General features: G+C 37.4%; 1 pseudogene; it reads left to right on the top strand.

Moving 5' to 3' along the window:
- The first annotated feature begins 9,593 nt into the window (after nucleotides 1-9,593).
- Nucleotides 9,594-9,700, top strand: LOC133765006 (U2 spliceosomal RNA; annotated as a pseudogene).
- The last annotated feature ends 331 nt before the right edge of the window (nucleotides 9,701-10,031 follow it).

The raw sequence follows: 10,031 nt of genomic DNA on the forward strand, positions 1-10,031 counted from the left end.
ACCCGCATGGGAGACCAGGAGGAAACACCTGGCTCCTGGCTTCAGATCAGCGCAGTGCACCGACTGTAGCGGCCATTTGGGGTGTGAACCAATGGAAGGAAGACTTTTCTCTCTGTCTCTGTCTCTCTCACTGTCTAACTCTGTTGTCAAAAAAAAAAAAAAAAAACACAATAACTACTACCACTGTCTTCATTTTTTGCAGATAGTATTTAAGGCAAAGAGATGTTATGTGATTTATCCAAAGTTCTTCAGCTGGTCAACACAAGACCCCACATATAAATCCAGGCAGTCCGACTATAGAGAACCTTTCTTAATTATTACACTAGTAATTAACAGAAAACTATATATAAGTAGGCCCTTGAAGCAATCTGCAGATACTTATTATATAGTCTTGGACTTAACCATCCAGCCCGACTTTCTGAGTGTTGAAGAGATTCAGAATTAATGCAGATAGTTCTTACATGTCCTTGCCTGTTTCTTTTATATTTTTTATTCTGATTGTCTTATCTTCTCTCAGCATCATTTACTTCAGCATTCTAACCTGGGCCATGTAGTCATTCTCCCTTCCAGTCTGAGTTAATGTAGTCAAATTAAAAGCTAACATTATCTTTATAAACATGAGATTTCAGTATGTCTTACGTAAAGCATAACATGCTGGTGAATTGAACTTTCAATGGGCATACTAATTACAGAATAGACACAGACTACATGCACTTACATACATGTGTTCCTCTTCCTAGCTCTCATGATCCATCCAAAGTCAAAGTCACATGTGCAGTGAAGCAGCAGCTTTCACAGTGGGTTGGCCTGAAATGCTCTCAGAAGTTCCAAATCTATGCCTCTTTTTTCCAGCATGCTAGCAGCTTCCCTAAGCTAACAGTTATATTTCCCAGATCAAGAGAATCCCATTTTATCAATAAATATTTGTCTAGAACTGGGATACACTGAATTTTAGTGAGAAGATACCATTTTGAAATTGTAATTTGGGTCTGCCCAAATGGCCCTGGTCTTATTGCCACGAGATTTATTTTCTAGTATACATAGACAAATAAAGTTGTTCTATACTCTTCTGGGAAAATATCTCTTATTTATTTCCTACTTTTATTTTCTTTCAATTTGTACATATTAGAATGGGTTTGACATTCCATGAAGCATCAAATATATACTGCTGATTTCTTATGATATACAGAGTCATTATTATTTCTGCATTAAGAACTGATCAGCAGTGTGTGGCATGCTACAAGCATCTTCATTAATGGAATAAATAAATTAATAAAAATGAAACTATGAATTTACACTTGCACTAACAATGACTTCATAACTCATTAGGTGAGATCTCACTCTCCTGAAACAACTCCCATAGACTTCTGCCTTGACTGAAAAAATTCCCTGTTGCTTGTTTCTTATTTGCTTTTCCTAAATCTTCACAATTAAATGATATTTAAAAAGTTACTCATTTTACTATAGTAAAATATATTTCATTTTATGAATAAAATATATTTGATAATCTAATATAAATGTAAACAATAAAAAGTATACAACGAGGTGAAGCCTTGTTAAATTATTTATTCTACTTTTATCTCATTAAACTAAATGTCTCTCCTCCTGAAAACAGTTATAAAAATGATGTTAATAAAAATAATATTATCATACACTAAATAGATGTATAAGTTTTCTAGTGGAGATACCATTCCAATACAGATTTTTTAAAAAATAGATCTTCAAGGTTTTATTCTGTGGGGCATGAGTGCGGCCAGGCCAGGCCAGGCCAGGCCCGGGGGCTCCACATGCGCAGCTGCTCCAGGGTGCCCCCGCCCGAGCTGCGTGAACGAAGCCACGCGGAGCCAAGTAAGATGGCGCCCAGAGGAAGTAAGATGGGCGGAATCCAAAGTTGTTTACCACTAAAACTAACTGGCTGCGCAACATCAGGGGAGGTAACAAAACTAGTAACAAGTGTATAGACATAGGGCTAGTCCTATAGAAATCCCCCCATAAGGTGATTTTTTAAGTGATTGGTTGGTCCTTAGCCCTGCCCCAATGATTCTACAGTTTTGTGTTATAAAAGGTACTATTATGCGAAAGGTGACTGAGTCCTTGCTAGACTTGGCTCCCCGCTGCGTCTGATTGTCTCCGGGACCAGGAGGCTGGGGAACGGGCGAGCGGCGCGCTTACCTTTCCTCGGACCCAGTCCATCCTGTACGGGTGGACTAAGACCCAACATTATTCTTTTAAAAAAATTATTTATTTATTTATTTATTTAGCTATTTATTGACTTGAAGGGCAGAGAGAGAAAGGGAGAGAGAGAGAGAGAAAGAAAGAGAAAGAGAAGAAAGAGAAAGAGAGAGAGAAATCCATCCTCTGCTTCACTCCCAAATGCCTGCAGCAGCCAGGGCTGAGAGGCTGATGCAAGGAGCCAGGAACTCCATCTGGTCTGGCACATGGGAAGCAGGGGCCCAAGTAACTGGGCCATCTTCTGCTGTTTTCTCAGATGCATTAGCAAGAAGATAAATTGGTAGCACCAGTAGTGGGGACTCAAACTGGAAAATTGGCACTCTACTATCTGATACAGCCATAGCAAGTGGCCTGGCCCTCTGAGTGACAGTGGCAATTCCTATTTAACTCCTGTAGTTTTAGTTTCATCATCTGTTCAATCAGAACAGTATGATCTTTCCCTGAGTAAAGCTACTCTGCAGTACTTAAAGAAGTCAAAGGGAATGTTTCAGATTTTGTAAGATGAAAGGAACAAATTCTTATGGTTAAAAAAAAAAAAAACAGCTGAAATTAAAATGCTCCACATCGACCAGGATTCTTCCTAATTTCCCCTACTATCTAGCATCCTTTATGTGTGTGTATGTGTGTGTGAGTGTGTGTGTGTATGTGGCATTTAGAACTAATAATACAAATTTCTAACAGCAAAATAATGGCTACAATAGTGCCTAACATCAAATGCTTACTCATATGGGCATCGGCTGAAGAACTTAGATTTAATCCTTTAAAGAACTATGTGAGGTGGATGCTGATGATACTATCCACATGATACAGGTGGGGGAATCAAAACTTAGAGAAGCTCAGCAACTTATCAAAAGAAAAATTGTTTTTGTGCAGGCGTTGTATTGTATTGGGTTAAGTCGCTGCCTGGGAAGTCAGCATCCCATATTGGTGCTGGATGGAGTCCTGGCTGTTCCACTTCCAATCCAACTCCCTGCCAATGGTCTGGAAAAAGCATCAGAAGATAGCCCAAGCTCTTGAGTCCCTGCCTGGAGACCCAGAGGAAGCTCCAGACTCCTGACATCTACTTGTCTCAGTCCTGACCACTGCAGCTATCTGGGGAGTGACCCAGCAGATGGGTGATCTCTCTCAGTGTAATTCTGACTTTCAAGTAAATTAATAAATCAGTAAAGAAGAAGTATACAAAAAGACGTTTTATGTGAGGGAGCCCATGTTCAAAAACAGGAATGACTGACTCTCAAACGTCTGTGCTTAATTAGCTACCACGCCCCCTTCTGTCATCCCTGCATGCACATCTTTCTTTTCTCTCTGCAGCTGCCCAAAAAGAAGTGAAAGGTTCTGTGACCTCCTCATCTGGATAAATGAGAACCAGGGAGAATGAAAATTAGACCACGAATTTCATGTAAAACAGAGGTCATACTTGAGAGGCCTTATCAAATAACAGCAGTTTATTTATATCTAAAAGTCCCTTCTCACACAGAATAATCTCTGCAAATTCAATTCAGTTACATCAGTGTGATTATGAGCTATGTAATGACTTATGGAAATTTAAAGGTAGAAGCAAACAGATTGATTTGTGCTCTGCTGACCAGAGCCTATTCTTTAGGGATGGGCACAAATTTTATTTTTATGTAAATTACTTCAAATGCTGTTCTTTCTTCTGAATTATATGAAACTGGCATTTGCCCATTTGCATTATTTCCTGGGCAGCAGGAACATTGGCTGGCACCTGAAAACCTAATTCAAATCCAAATGTGACTGTGAGGAAAATGAGGGGAAAGTATTAGAAACAGAAGTGGTTTCCATTTTCAATTTCAGAAATTGACAAATGCATTTAGATTTGATGCACATTTAGTGTGATTTAATAAAAAAAAGTTTGGAGTTAGAATCAGAAAGGACTAGGTTCAAATTCCATGTGGCTGATTTTTGCCTGTGGGAAACTTGGCCTCTTTTTCAAGGGTCTCTTTTTCATTTTTTCAACAATGTTTATTGAGGACTTCCTATGTGTCAATTATTTGGAAAAGACCCCAGGAGTGAGAAACATAGGGACCTCACCATAGAGGTTCACAGTTTTAGACAGAATAGATAGAAAGCTAAGTGACGTTCATACTTCTTGCAATATTGGAGTTAAAATGATGGTGGAGGTCAAGGAAGTTGGATGCTATAGAGTATCCACTTCAGTAGGATAAGCTTTTGTGGAAAACAATAACTATGAAGTGCACCTGATTGATGGAAAATCCAGATAATAATACACATGCAGCAAATATTTGGGGAAATAAATCGAACAACAGGTGTAAAGACTGATGCTGATGATCTACATCAATGTTATAATTGTTTTATATTTGTATTGCACAAGCTCCTTTTGAAAACCTGTTCTAATGCTATGTGTAAGCAGTCATTTGTTAATATCACAGTCTCTTACATTTTATGCACATAATTAATACCAAACTAAGGATCAATCCCCAGAGCTCATGTAAATTGCGGAGAAGCATTCAGGCCAACATATCCAACACATGTCAAAATGTGTTTATGATCTCTGGCAGTGTAAACGTATTTGAACCACTCACACTACATTTGTTCCCAAAACAACATCAGCAATAATGGTAACAAAACTTAAGTTAGACAAGGACAGAAGAACCTAACAATAATCTCTTGCCAACATTACACCTCCACTCAAAACAAATCTACATTCTGTTTCCACTGTGCTCAGTTTTTAATCTTGTTTTTGTTTTCTGTTTTCCTGGCCTCTTCATTTTGCAAAATGTCTGAATTAATAAATCCGAAGTTATTTGTCCAGACTCCAGAGAATATGAAGTAATTATAGGAAGTATTTGCATCTGAAAAGAGAGCTGAATGTTACCGAAGTTTAAGAGAAACAACTTCGGTCTTGTGTGTGACTTTAAATGTTTTATTTTTCCCACCAATTTCCCAAGAATGACAATCATTACACTTAAAAATCATATTTAATTCGATGCCAAACAAAAAAATGATCATAAATGCTTGATGATTTTTCAAAAAGTGAAATCATCCATGTAAACTTAATGCAGATAAAAAATAGGGTAGAATGTTGATAGCACCTTAGAAGTGCTTTATCTTCCTACCTTTATCATTATTCAAATATTTAATACAACAGATAAATTATGCCTGTATTTAAATATTTGAAAATGCATAAACACAATATGTACTTTTTTTGATGTTTTCATTCAATAATACCTCTACAAGATTTATCAATTTTGCTAAATGAAATCATTTTAAACGTTTTATTGAAATACTATATAAATCAAGAAATGCACATAAGTATAAAGATAAATGTGCTTTTGTACACTGATCACACTCATAACCAACAACAAAACATTACTAATACAACAAGAGTATCACCATTCCCCCACTTCTTTTTTTAATATGGGAAAGATGAGTATATTTTTTATGTAATATGCATATATTTCTATTACAAGATATGAGTCAGTGAAGCACTATTTTATAGATATATAAAACTGAAATGATATCCACACAATATAGATACTCTCTCTTTTTTTTTTTGTTTTGTTTTTTGTTTTTTTTTGTTTATTTTTTTTGACAGGCAGAGTGGACAGTGAGAGAGAGACAGAGAGAAAGGTCTTCCTTTTGCCGTTGGTTCACCCTCCAATGGCCGCCGCGGTAGCGCGCTGCGGCCGGCGCACCACGCTGATCCGATGGCAGGAGCCAGGTGCTTATCCTGGTCTCCCATGGGGTGCAGGGCCCAAGCACCTGGGCCATCCTCCACTGCACTCCCTGGCCACAGCAGAGGGCTGGCCTGGAAGAGGGGCGACCGGGACAGGATCGGTGCCCCGACCAGGACTAGAACCCGGTGTGCCGGCGCCGCAAGGCGGAGGATTAGCCTAGTGAGCCGCGGCGCCGGCCAATACTCTCTCTTTCTATGTGTATGTATGTGTGTGTGTGTGTGTGTATATATATACATATATATATGACTGTGGTAAGGTTTTATGTCCACAAAAGAAAGCTAACATAGTTTTTTTCTCATTGATTTGCTCAATTTCTTTGTATATTCTGAACATAAAATAAACATTGCAATGACAATGTCCTATCTGTGATCTTCCTTTTCTTAGTGGGGTGTTTTAGTAAAAAGAAGTTCTTAATTTTAAAGAAGTTCAGTTTGTCAATCTTTCTTATATAGTATATTAAGCATATGTCTGATTTAAGATATACCTGACTATCTCAAGTCATTAATAGTTGTATTAATAGTCTGTCAGTTGTATTTCACAATGAAGTTTGCAATCTACTTGGACATACATTTGTACTCAGCATGACAAGGATCCAGTTTTGTTCCTTTCTATATGGATATCCAGTGGACCTTTAACTATTTATACATATTTAAATATTAACTTTTTCTCCCATCTTATCCACTCCAATCTTTGTCATTTATCAAATGCACATTATATGTCCATATACTCTCTCTCTTTTCACGTTTTCCCTTGCATGAACACTGTCGTTTTAATCAATTGCACCTTTAAAGTGCTGATTATTGATAGTGTAAGTCCCATAGATTTGTTCTTTTTTTAAGGTTTTATGGTTCGTTTTGTCTTTTCCTTTTCCACATACATGTTAAAACTAACAGCTATAACCCTCCCACACAATACACTTCGTCTGAGTTTCTAATTAGGATCTCATCAAATATATAAATCAGTTTGGACAGAATTGACCTGTGCAGGAGAATATCTGCCAACTTATTGATATGGAGCACCCATGCCTTACATTTTAAAATTACTATTTATAAACCCATCAAATTGTGAACTATTTAGGGATAATTCTCTCAAAAGCTATACCAGAGATATGAAGTCTTATGTGCTAAAGGGTAATGTGTCTTACCCATTTCCTATCTATTAGACACTGAATAAGATCTATATGAACTTATGTTTTCACAGCTGTAAACATTGAAATTTTTTTCAATCTCAATGATTACTTAAGGATTGAGATATTGAGTATTACTAGCATGATACAACACAATAGGAATTCTATAAAGAAAAATTTCTGTCTCAGAGTTAGAACCAGTCCCCCACCCCCACCCCTAAAGAAAAAACTTTCACTCAAGATCATTTCTTTGGAAGAAATAGAAATACACAAGGTTTATAGAAATAGAAATAGAAATATACAAGGTTTATAGAAATTAATCTGGTGGTGTCTTTGACAATGACCTTGAACCAACAAAGGCAGGAGACAGTGTTCGTGGCAATCAGTGATGGCCAATACTACAGAGGACTAGATGAGCAACAAGACCAGCAACAGCCATGGTGTAATTTAGCTGCTACCACAACTGTGGCATTAATTCAGACAAGAATTGGGGGAAGAAATACTCTGACTTCTGTTTTCTCTTGCCCTCTAAGAGCCTGCTGATGAGTTACATTGAGTGAATTGAATCAGATGCTGGAAGACAGAGAGTTACGTGGGTTGCCGTTCCAGAGTTCAGGCTACACATAGCAGAGAAGAGAGGAATGGAGGACAAATCTGGGGGTATCAAAAGAAGAATAGCCTGTGCAATCCCTTCCTTTTCTTTCCAGAGAAAAGAGATGTAATGAGTGTCACAAGTTCTCTGTTTCATTTGTCTTCAAGCCACCTGGGTCTGTGGAAGTTCAGTACCCTCCAATAATTTGGCCACGTCTGTTAGACAAATGAGGCCTGCAAGCTGTGTTAATGATACCAGTGGTGTATTACTACCTACAATGCATGCTAATTTTTCAACATTTGACATAAGGTAATTAAAAATACTAGAGAGTAACAGCTCCTGTCCCAGTTTTCTCATTTATTATAAGATATAACAATATTGGACAAGAGTGAGTAAATTATAGTAACCCATCAATACAGCCAAGTGATTTAATACAAAATTCCAGATGAATAATCCCATTTTGCATGAAAGAATTTGATTGGCATATTTCGCTGATTTATGTAAAAGGTGATCCAAGTACTCTTTCCTACATGTGAAAGTCCTTCTACTTAAAACACTAGGTGACCCACTCCTCTCTGGCCCTGTTGGAACCTAACTGATACTCTGGAGGCCAGCTCAAAAGAGGACCCCAGAGTAGACATTTCTGATTCCCTACCTAGAAAAAACAGTGCCCTTTGATGGCCACTTAGCACTTTATAGTTTATATCTTTATCTCTTTTTATATCATTTCTTGTTCTGTCAGTAATGGAGTCCTTTCAATATATCTCCTTATTTTACAAATCCCTGCACATTGCTTCCCTTTCAATGCCTTCTGACTGTGTTCCTGCCAATACAACCTTTTTCCTGGACTCTGTAATATACCCCCAACTGATCTTACTCTCCTGATTTCACCAGTGGAGAACTTTTCTAAAAGCAATAATGGCAACAAAGCAAACTCCAATAATAAAACTTCCTTGTTTCAAACCTTTTAATTACTACTTATTATTATGAAGATATATCTCATTAGAAAGATCCAGACCCTTTCAGGAGTCTCCCATAACTTTCTAGCACTATCTCCCAGAAGGTCTTGCACTCCCCTACCTAAGCATTTCCTTTCCTCAGTGGGCCAGGTTCTGTCATAGCTCCATGCCTTCACACATGGTATTAATTTCACATGGAAATTCAGCCCATAATGCCTCCAACACCCAGGCTCTTACCAATCCCTTTGCATCCTTCAAGCTCAGTTCAAGTGTTACCTATAACACAAATCTTCTTGAATGCTACTTCCTTATCCCACATTTTCCCTGTCTGCATATACTTTTAGCATATGATTTCTCATCCTGGATTATGGAAGATTGCTAGATTTTGGGTTCTTTCTTTTACATCTTGAGCACTCATCACATTACCTAGAGTTTGTGTATACTCAATAAGTGTTGGTGGAAAAAAGCAAAATTGAATTCAGCAATGGAATCAACATTTTAATTGAAGTTTACTTGCTCTGCTAAGTGTACAGTTTATAACAACTCTCTCTTTGACCAAACTTTGCTCATTCTCCTCTAAGCACTTCTCTTCTAGGCTTCCTCATTGGACCTTATGGTCAGGCCTGCATAGCTCACTTTTAGAAAGAATCCTGTGTAGTCTGTTTATTGGGAATCTTCTGTCATGGCCTGCTCTCAGTAAGAACCCTCACTTAAGTCAGTTTAGCAAGTATTGTACCCTACCTTTGATGTCTTCTTAGTAATATTCATCTACCAACCTCCAAACCTCCCAAATTTGGTCCTTGGCACACCTGTACTTTCTGTATTCAGAATTGAGCCTAGTTCCATATTAGATTTATTTTACCCTTTGCAATGGTTTCAGAATAAAATTTGTTTTTCTGACTAATCATTACCTAGTTGTGATTTTCTTTAACACAATGTTAATTCTCTAAAAGTGGTGATATCTTATCGCTTCTCGGCCTTTTGGCTAAGATCAAGTGTAGTATCTGTTCTTGTCAGTTTAAAAGTGGTGATATCTTTGGAAGATATAATTATTTATTCTATCCTAACTTATTGTATGACATAGTCTGTGAGCATTTAAAAGTAGTTTGTAAAAAATTGTTCTTGTCAGTCAATATATCTATACTTTTCCAAACAGTGTTTCCATTAGTAATGTTTTATTTATTTAAGTACATCAGCTTTTTCTAGAAACCAGTATGATATCATAGCAGGGAAAGCCTACACTGGCTGAGTTTCTCTTATCACTAGTGTTTATTGATCACTTCCTGGCTTCTGTGTTCTGCGTATCAAGTAAAAAATTAGGATGGAATACAAAATAAGGCTCACAGCTTCAATTGGAAAGAAGAGAATAGTGTAAGAAAACAATAAACAGTGATTATAGACAG

The sequence above is a fragment of the Lepus europaeus genome, chromosome 7 (assembly GCF_033115175.1).
Source record: "Lepus europaeus isolate LE1 chromosome 7, mLepTim1.pri, whole genome shotgun sequence".
Lineage (NCBI taxonomy): Eukaryota > Metazoa > Chordata > Mammalia > Lagomorpha > Leporidae > Lepus > Lepus europaeus.